Source organism: Lemur catta, chromosome 6 (assembly GCF_020740605.2).
Source record: "Lemur catta isolate mLemCat1 chromosome 6, mLemCat1.pri, whole genome shotgun sequence".
NCBI classification, from domain to species: Eukaryota; Metazoa; Chordata; class Mammalia; order Primates; family Lemuridae; genus Lemur; species Lemur catta.
The window spans coordinates 54,069,707-54,078,505 of NC_059133.1; the positions used below are offsets into that span (position 1 = coordinate 54,069,707).

The 8,799-nt window shown below is 42.6% G+C and overlaps 1 long non-coding RNA gene across 1 annotated transcript; it reads left to right on the top strand.

Annotated features, from left to right (window-relative positions):
• Positions 1 to 7,259: 7,259 nt before the first annotated feature.
• Positions 7,260 to 8,336, top strand: LOC123639731. The gene is made up of 3 exons (XR_006735792.1): positions 7,260 to 7,273; positions 7,691 to 7,846; positions 8,087 to 8,336. It is a non-coding gene; the product is annotated as an uncharacterized LOC123639731 (long non-coding RNA).
• The last annotated feature ends 463 nt before the right edge of the window (positions 8,337 to 8,799 follow it).

Sequence of the window (8,799 nt, forward strand, 5' to 3'; positions counted from 1 at the left end):
AATCGTAAGACAACAAAGACCAGGAGGTACGGATCTGAGAGAATTTGAGGGAAATCATAATTATGAGTATTAAAGAAAAAAATTACGCCAGACATGATGAGCAGATAGAAGTTGATTTTATTCTGCTACTATTGCCAGCTTTAGGGGAGGAGGCATAAACTAAGTCTCGATACCTAGCTAGGCAGAGGCAAAGGGCTGGAGAGTTTGTGTTTACCAATTGGCCTTTGACTCAAAGGAAAAATAAATTTTCCCCTACTTTCATGATAAAAGATAGTTCTACAAATTGGAGAGAGTCCCCCACCCCCACCCCAAAGTTCCTACTCTTCCCTTCCACAGAAACTGGGAGTTAGGGGCACTGTCTTCCTTGATGTTTACATTTCAAAGAGACAGATCTCAGGTCCTAGAGAAAGACACCTTCAGACTGTAAAACTGGAAAGAGGCTAGGAGAAGATTTGCATCTCAAGAAACAGAGAAGGACTTAGAATAAATTTCTAAAGTAGATGCTCTAAGGGATGCCAAGGGGTTTGGGCCAGCTGAGGGGAACTTAAGGCTGTCTTTCTTGGTCACGAGAGAGAATGGGAGGATCTGAGATTATTTTCTCTAACGAACCTAAGAGACTAACAGCGTATTTTATCTCATCTCCAAGAGAAATTGGGCTGGGGCTGCACAAGGAGGCAATCTCCGCATCCAGCTTCACCAGAGCTATTTCTAAATACAGGCATGGATAACTGGAGGGCATCTAGGGAGTATGTCTGTCTGGAGGTAGGGATCTCATTCTAGAGGCAGGGTACGAACACGATGACCTCCTCTGTCCCCTAGAGGCTTCCTCAGTATTCAATCGCTTAGACCACATGGTCCCTGAGGAGTGGCTGATGGACCTACACAGGCAATATCAGGAAGGGAAGAGAAACAATACATTCTGCCTCACTCTCCCCTGCCCCTCAACCCCCCTGCAAGGAAGATTCTGAAGAATTGAGATGTGAGTCAGAATCTTTTGCAGGCTCTATTATTAGCCTGGAGAACAAAGGCTTCCCTGATCTGCTGTTGCCTAGCTCTCTCCAGGATCTGCCTGAGCTCCACTTCCTCCCTTTGGCTACCAAGGAGGTCTAGGCTCCTCTACAGCCTCCTCAGCCACAAATCATCCCCACATGGGGGTGGGAATGTCAGAGCTCCAAGAGAACCTGTTGGTCACAGCAGAACAGCTGCTAATTGTCCCCAGCCTAATCTGCAGTTCCCTCCTCTCTGGGATGTGTGAGAGAGGAGCTGGTGGAAAGCAAAGCTGCTGCATTGTTTTGGAAAAACAGATTAGGTGCTTGAGAATTCAGTGGCTCCTTCAGTAGATCACAGCACCAAAGTCTCAATAATGCTCTGGGTTGTGCGCTTGTTTACAAAGTAATAAACTGATGCTATAAAGCAAGATGCCACACCCCTGTGAGCTTAGCAGAACAGGGTCTATTATTTCCATTCCCAGCAGGAAAATTAAGGCCTGAAATCACAGAATGATCACAACTCAAAAGGGCTAGCCCAGTTGTCTGATTGTACTGAACAAAAGGCTCAGTCAGAGAGAGGAAAGGAATGTGACCAAGACCAGCTAGAGCTTGGGTCCCTGGCCATGAGTGGGGTGCTCTTTTCTATTACATCCATTTTCTGTGTTGCCCAAGCTTTCCCCAGTTCCCCACTGTTCCCTGTCAGTGCAGATTTATCTCTGCCAAGACTTCTCCCAGCCCCGACTACTGTCCTACCTTACCTGAAAGCCCTGCATAAAGAAGGGAAGCCAATCTGGGAGATAAGATGGCTGCAAGAAACTGGCTGGAACTTGTATGTGCTCCCCAAAAAACAAAGTGACAAGTGTACATACACAAATCGGAATTCCTGAGTGAATTCTGAGGGTTTAGGAGTACGGGTATACCTCAGAGATATTGCAGGTCTAGTTCCAGACCACTTGCAAGAAAGCAAGTATATCAATAAAGCAAGTCATACAAAGTTTTTGTTTCCCAGAGCATATTGTAGAGGCTAAAAGAAAACTATCTCTTTGCCGTCTGAAGGTTTGCTGAAAAATTAACTGACAAAGGGCAGGGTATTTGGAGAAAAGGCATATACATTTATTAATGTGATCTGAAAATCATGCGCCTCCAGATAGTGGAGATCAACACAGAGTGCTTTCACTGGGTCACAAGTCAAGATCTCAACAACATAAAACAAGACAAGAAGGTATTACTAAACCAAACTGGGGTCTGCTCACCCAGGGCATCAAAACCAAACACTGAAGCTAAGAGTTGCAGCAGGAGGAAAAGACTTTATTTATTGTAGGACAATAAGCAAGGATTGCGGGCAGCTCGTGCTTAAGACCCAAACTCCCCAGTGGCTTACAAGTCGGGCTTTTTAAAGGCAGGGGTACATTTCAGGCAGGCAAAACTGCAAATTAATACATGGAGATTACACACTGGCCTGACCCAAAAAGACAGGATATTCTGAAGTTGGGTGGGGGAAGAGAGTGCAGGTGGATTCAGAGATTCTGGGATTGCTGAAAGGAATGTTAACATTGGTATGATGACCCTTCTGGGAAATTTAGAACAAAAAATGGAGATCACAGTCTAATCCCTCAGTTACCTCAGAAAACAAAAGAAGTAAAAAAGATCAGCACTGAACTAAATGAAATCAACAACAAAAAAACTATATGGAAGATTAATAAAACAAAAGGTGGTTCTTTGAAAAAACAAACAAAATTGAAACAAATCTTGCTAGATTAACAAGAAGCAGAAAAGAAAGGACTCTAATAAGTTCCAACAAGAATGAAAAAGGAGAAATTACAACTGATACTGTGGAAATACAAAATATAATCTATGAATACTATAAAAACCTCTATGCACATAAGCTTGAAAATATAGAGGAAATGGACAAATTCTTAGAAACACACAACCTCCCTAGGCTCAATCAGGAAGAAATAGAATTGCTTAACAGACTGATATTGAGTACCAAAATTGAAGCAGCAATAAAACATTTTCCTAAAAAGAAAAGTCCCAGACCAGATGGTTTCACACCCAAATTTTACCATACCTACAAAGAAAAACTGGTGCCTATCCTGCAGAAATTATTCTACAACATCGAGAAGGAAGGAATCCTCCCAAACACGTTTTATGAATCCAATGTCACCTCGATAACAAAACTAGGAAAAGACACAACAAAAAAAGAAAACTACAGACCAATATCTCTTATGAATATAGATGCAAAAATTCTCAACAAAATACTAGCAAGCCAAATTCAGGTGTCTATCAAAAAACCAATCCATCACTACCAAGTGGGCTTCATCCCAGAGATACAGGGATGGTTCAACATACACATATCTATAAATGTAATTCTCCACATAAATAGAAGTAAAAACAAAGACCATATGATCCTCTCAATAGATGCAGAAAACGCATTTGACAAAATTCAGCACCGTTTTATGATAAGAATGCTTAATAAAATAGGCATACATGGGACTTACCTAAAAATGCTAACAACCATATATGACAAACCCATAGCCAACATCATACTGAATGGGGAAAAATTGATAGCATTACTGCTTAGAACTGGAACCAAACAAGGCTACACTCTATCACCACTTCTATTCAACATAGTGCTGGAAGTACTAGCCAGAGCAATCAGACAAGAGAAGGAAATCAAGGGCATCCAAATGGGGACAGAAGAGATAAGACTATCACTCTTTGCTGATGATATAATCTTATATCTAGAAAACCCCAAAGATTCTACCATGAGACTACTGGAATTGACAAATAAATTCAGCAGTCTCAGGTTACAAAATCAATGTACAGAAATCAGTAGCATTCCTATACACAAACAACAGTCAAATTCAGAACCAAATCAAAGACTCAATACCCGTTACAATAGCAATAAAGAAAATAAAATACCTAGGAATATATTTACCTAAGGAGGTGAAAGACCTCTACAGGGAGAATTACAAAACGCTGAAGAAGGAAATAGCAGAGGACCTAAATAGGTGGAAAACCATCAAGCTCCTGCTGGATGAATGCCAGGGTCTGATAATACATACAGGAGACTTCCAATTGCGTATGTTTGAATGGCAGGATCCTGGGACTAGAGTGGCCTCATGGCACTGCTGGGCTGTGTTTCCTGAGAGGTTTAAAATGGCTCACTTGCCCTGTTTGGGGAGAGCTTAATGGGGGATTTGTGGAACCTGTAATTGGACATATTTGTAAACACCAGGTTACTTTTCTGGGATTCCAAATTAGCAAGGGAACCCACAACAATTGCCTTGGGTTCCTAGGAATGACAGGGTTCTTTCACACCTGGATCCCAAACTTTGCACTAATAGCAAAGCCCTTGTGTGGGGCCTTTAAAGGGACAGATGTAGAGGCCCTGATCTGGTGGTCAGACTGTCAAAATACCTTTGAAAAACTAAAGTGAAGTCTTATAACTATCCCTACTTTGGGGTTGCTTGGCTTGCAGAAAGAATTTAAATTATATGTTAATGAAAAATAAGGAATAAGGTTTGGAGTCTTAGTACAGATGCTGAGAGACACCCCATGGCCAATGGCATATTTGTCAAAGTTACTGGGCAATATTGTGAGAGGATGGCCTACTTGCCTCTAGGCAGTAGCAGCTACTTGTCAGTTATTATCAGACACTATGTTTACTCTCAATCCTGCCACCCTGTTACCAGCCAAAGAGAATGAGGCTTTGCACCATTACTGGTTAGAGGTTCTGGGGACTGTCTATTCTAGCAGGGTGGATCTCTCAGATCACCCAATGCCAGAGCCAGATTGGGATCTTTTCAACAACAGGAGCAGCTTTATGGACAATGTACAATGAAGGGCTGGATAGATGGTAGTCATAAAATGGTGGGTACTGGAAAGAATGGCTGTATGACCTGGAACTTCATCCCAGAAAGCTGAGATGATTACTCTGACCAGAGCTCTTCAGTTATACACAGGAAAAAAAAGGTAAACAGTTATATGGAGTCTAAATATGCTTTTATGACTGTCTATACTCATGGTGCCATTTGGAAGGAAAGGAGGCTCCTGACAGCAGGCTATAAGAATATTAAATATGCCAATTAAATAATGGCCCTGGTACAGGCCTGGCCAAGCCCAAGTTGGTGGCCATAATCCACTGTACTAGTCACCAAAAAGGGGAGACACTTAGGTTTCAAAAAGAAATCAGGCCACTTGCAGAGCTGCTAAGGAGGCTGCTGAAGGTGATCTGTTCCTTCGGGCCTTGATACCCCACCTAGATTTAGATCCCTTTTAAAACTAAAGACTAGTGCTCCGACATTTCAGATGACACAGCTAAATCGAGATAAAACTCTCATAGACTCATTCTCCAACCTGAAGCTCTGGTTCAGCCTCTTATGATGTACCTACATGAATGCACACATTAGGGGCATGATGCCCTAATGGATTTGGTGGGATGTCATTTAAGAGGACTATATTTGCAAGAAACTATTTATGTGCTTGAAACAATCCAAAGACAGAAAAGCAACCTGCTGTACAGGAAACCCAACATGTGGGGACCGACCCTTTCAATCATTGACAATTTCACTCAGATGCCTCAACTTGTATTAGTAGAGGCTGGATAGGGGCTTTTCCTCCCTGAACAGAGAGAGCATGTGAAGTTCCCAGAATCCTTCTGAAGTAACTCATTCTGAGATGGGCTGCTACCAAGAGCTCTTGGAATGTCACAGGGCCTTTGCAGAGTTCTTGTATGCATATGCTAGTGCAGAGCAGGAAAAGGCCTCAGAGGACAAAGGGATGATGGGCATCAGCCATCCAGGGAAAGAGGTCAAGCAGATGGAGAATGGCATACTGGTGATGGACGCTGTGGGCACCAGCTGCAGAGTCAGCTCAGCAGCTCCTCTTCCCACAGCAGAGATGTTAGCAGACACAACAACAGCATGGCCAAACTGCAGAAGGCTAGGGCCAAGAAGGAAGAGACCTGGAAGGTGATGGAGGTAGACAAGGCTCAGACAGGGAAAGGTCAAGCTGTCTGTGTCCTGGGACTATATGAAGGGCATCAGACTGCTCATTTCCTTCATGAGCATCTTCCTCTACTTGTGTAACCATGTTACTGCCCTGGCTTCTAACTATCGGTTCAGTCTTTGGATCAATGACACTACTGTCAATAGGACCCAGGAGCATAATAAAGTTCATCGGAGCATCTATGGTACTCTGGGAATTTTGCAATGTATGGCTGCTTTGTGGTGTTTGGCTGCTTTGTGGTGATGTCCTTTGGGGGCGTGGTCTTTGCTTCCCATCATCTGCACCTGGATCTGCTGCATGGTATCCTGCAGTCACCCATGAACTTCTTTGTGAAGACCCCCAGTGGAAATCTGGTGAACCACTTCTACTAGGAGTTGGACATAGTAGACTCTATCTCACAGATCATCAAGATGCTCATAGTCTCCCTTCCTCCACACAGAGTGAAAATGGACCCTCCTTTGTTTTGGAGATAAACCAGCAAGTAAGTAAAGCCCTACACCTAGAATGGAAATTGCATGCATACTGGAATCAATGCAGCAAGCCCATCTAAAGTTGGATAAGGTGTTGCTGCTTGCCCTCCTCCAGATAAGGGTAGCCCCTAGAAGCAGACTTAAGCCCCTAAGATATAGCCTATGAGAGACTCTTCCTAGTACCCTGAGGTAAGTGTGGTAATATAACCATATGTGAAGGAAGCAATATATCAGATACTAACCATCATGCATGAGTTTGCCTCTTTCAGGTCCCACGCCAATTAGAAGCAGAGAAGGAGAAGAGACCTTATGAAGTGCCTCACACACCTCATTGAAATTGTCAGGAGTAAACCTTGAATCCATCATACCAGAGTAAAGAGTTGTCCCATGGAAGATGTCAACCAAATCCCACAGTGGATGGGCCAGCCTTTAGGCAATCTAAAGTATCTGTTTAAGAAGAGGGAAACTGAAAATGCTGATATCTTTGCTAACCTTTCTTTGGTTATTTGTCTTGTCTATAGGATGGAGGACAACTCCTTAGTGAGTATTTCCTGGGTTATCACATCTTCTGCTGATATGTCTCACTGCTGAGTTTGCCATCCTAGACCTTGTTTGGTACATGTATTCCTATATATGATTTCTGAATTCGCAGAAGCCAGTCTCTTGGATCACTGACAGGGTGCAGCTAATAGCCCTGTGCTCAGAGGCCCCATGTTTCTTTCTTGCCCAGCCCTGTGTGAGACATTACATACAAGGTGACAGTCAAGACCCACAGTCCTAGCACTGTCTTCAAAAGCAAGCAAGGTAAAATCTCTCTTGTCAGGTACCCTCCTTCATTATGCCTTGTCAATCCTCACAGTTGTACTTGTTGCTTATGCCCCTTTTTCTACCTGGTAATCTGGTATATTATTTATCTTTGTAAAGCTACTGCCCAAACTTTGCAATGGCATGAATAAGTATAAAACTTCCATCTAAAACATCACCCAAATTCAGCAGGAAGTAGCTCAATGACTACATCCCCCTCCTCCCAGTACATATGGAAGGGTAAAATTGACAGAGCAGAATATGTAACAGAGGGAATGGCCTGAAAAGGGGTAAAATGTTTTACATGTTGTCTCTTTAAAAACCATCCTCACACTTTTTGGGAATTAAAACCTGCACCCCTGTCTGAGGCCAGTAATCAGAGGGGCAGAACAATATCTTTTGTTCTTTGTACAACAGGAAATGGCTCAGCAGAGGTCACCTGTCTTCATCAGAGGTGGGGTTGATCAGGAACAGCAACCCCAAACTGAAAAGCCCTTAAAAACCTCTATATTTCTGCTTATAAGGAGGACTGTGTACTTTAAGATGTGCGTCTGCCATACTCCTCATTTGCTGGTAAATAAACTCCCCTTTCCTTCTCCTCAAACTACTTGTCCTCGTTCTACTGATACAGCCTTGGTTACAAGTTCCAAAATTTCAGTAAAATTTTGGCACCCTGTGGCTTCCACACTAACTCTGTTTTTGTCTGTGCTTAAACAATATTATGAAATGGTCTTTTTTTCCGCTCACTTCATCACAGTCACTGAATGACCTTGTCTGATGTTGGTGCTTTATGAGATTGTTTGTGTCCAACAGGAAAGCACCACTGCCTAGCAGTGAACACCAGGTCGCCTTCTAACAACTCTGAAGCCTGGAAGTGTCAAGGCAGTACCCAGCTGTCAGGAGCTGCTTTCCTCTTCCTCACCTGTTAAGTCATTGCAGAGAAGATAAAAATTTCTGTGTCACTTGATAGAAGTGTTTGGTGGAATCAAACCGAACATTTGTACCTAGTAAGCGTTGATAAGTGTATTCATGCCAGATGAATCTCTAGTGTATACTGCTATGCCCAAGCCCAATGTCTTATTTTTCAAAAATTGGATAAATATGTGGAAATTCCAGTTATTAAGAGGAACCCAAGAAGGTACTAGGTAAAATTTGAAGTGTCTGTCACTTGGATTGTGTAAACATTGGACAACTACCCCACTACTCCTAAAAAAAAAGTACCACTTTTACGTTGCTCATGATTACTATTTATTTGAAAGAAGATAAACTGATTAGAGATGAGTGATACATAGAAGGCAAGGTAAGTAGTCGTACATTATCAAATGAAGGTTTGTTATGGCCCTGCCCCACAGGACCAGATGCAGAAGACCCAGGCTGATTCTACCTCAGTTACGTAGTATACTTGACCCAACACCCTGAATACATGACCACAAACCTGCAAGAGAAAGAAAATATTGTCAAGAGGTTTCCACAAAGGATGAAGAATGTGACTTCATTCTTTGAACTCCAAATGGGGACTAAGTGTC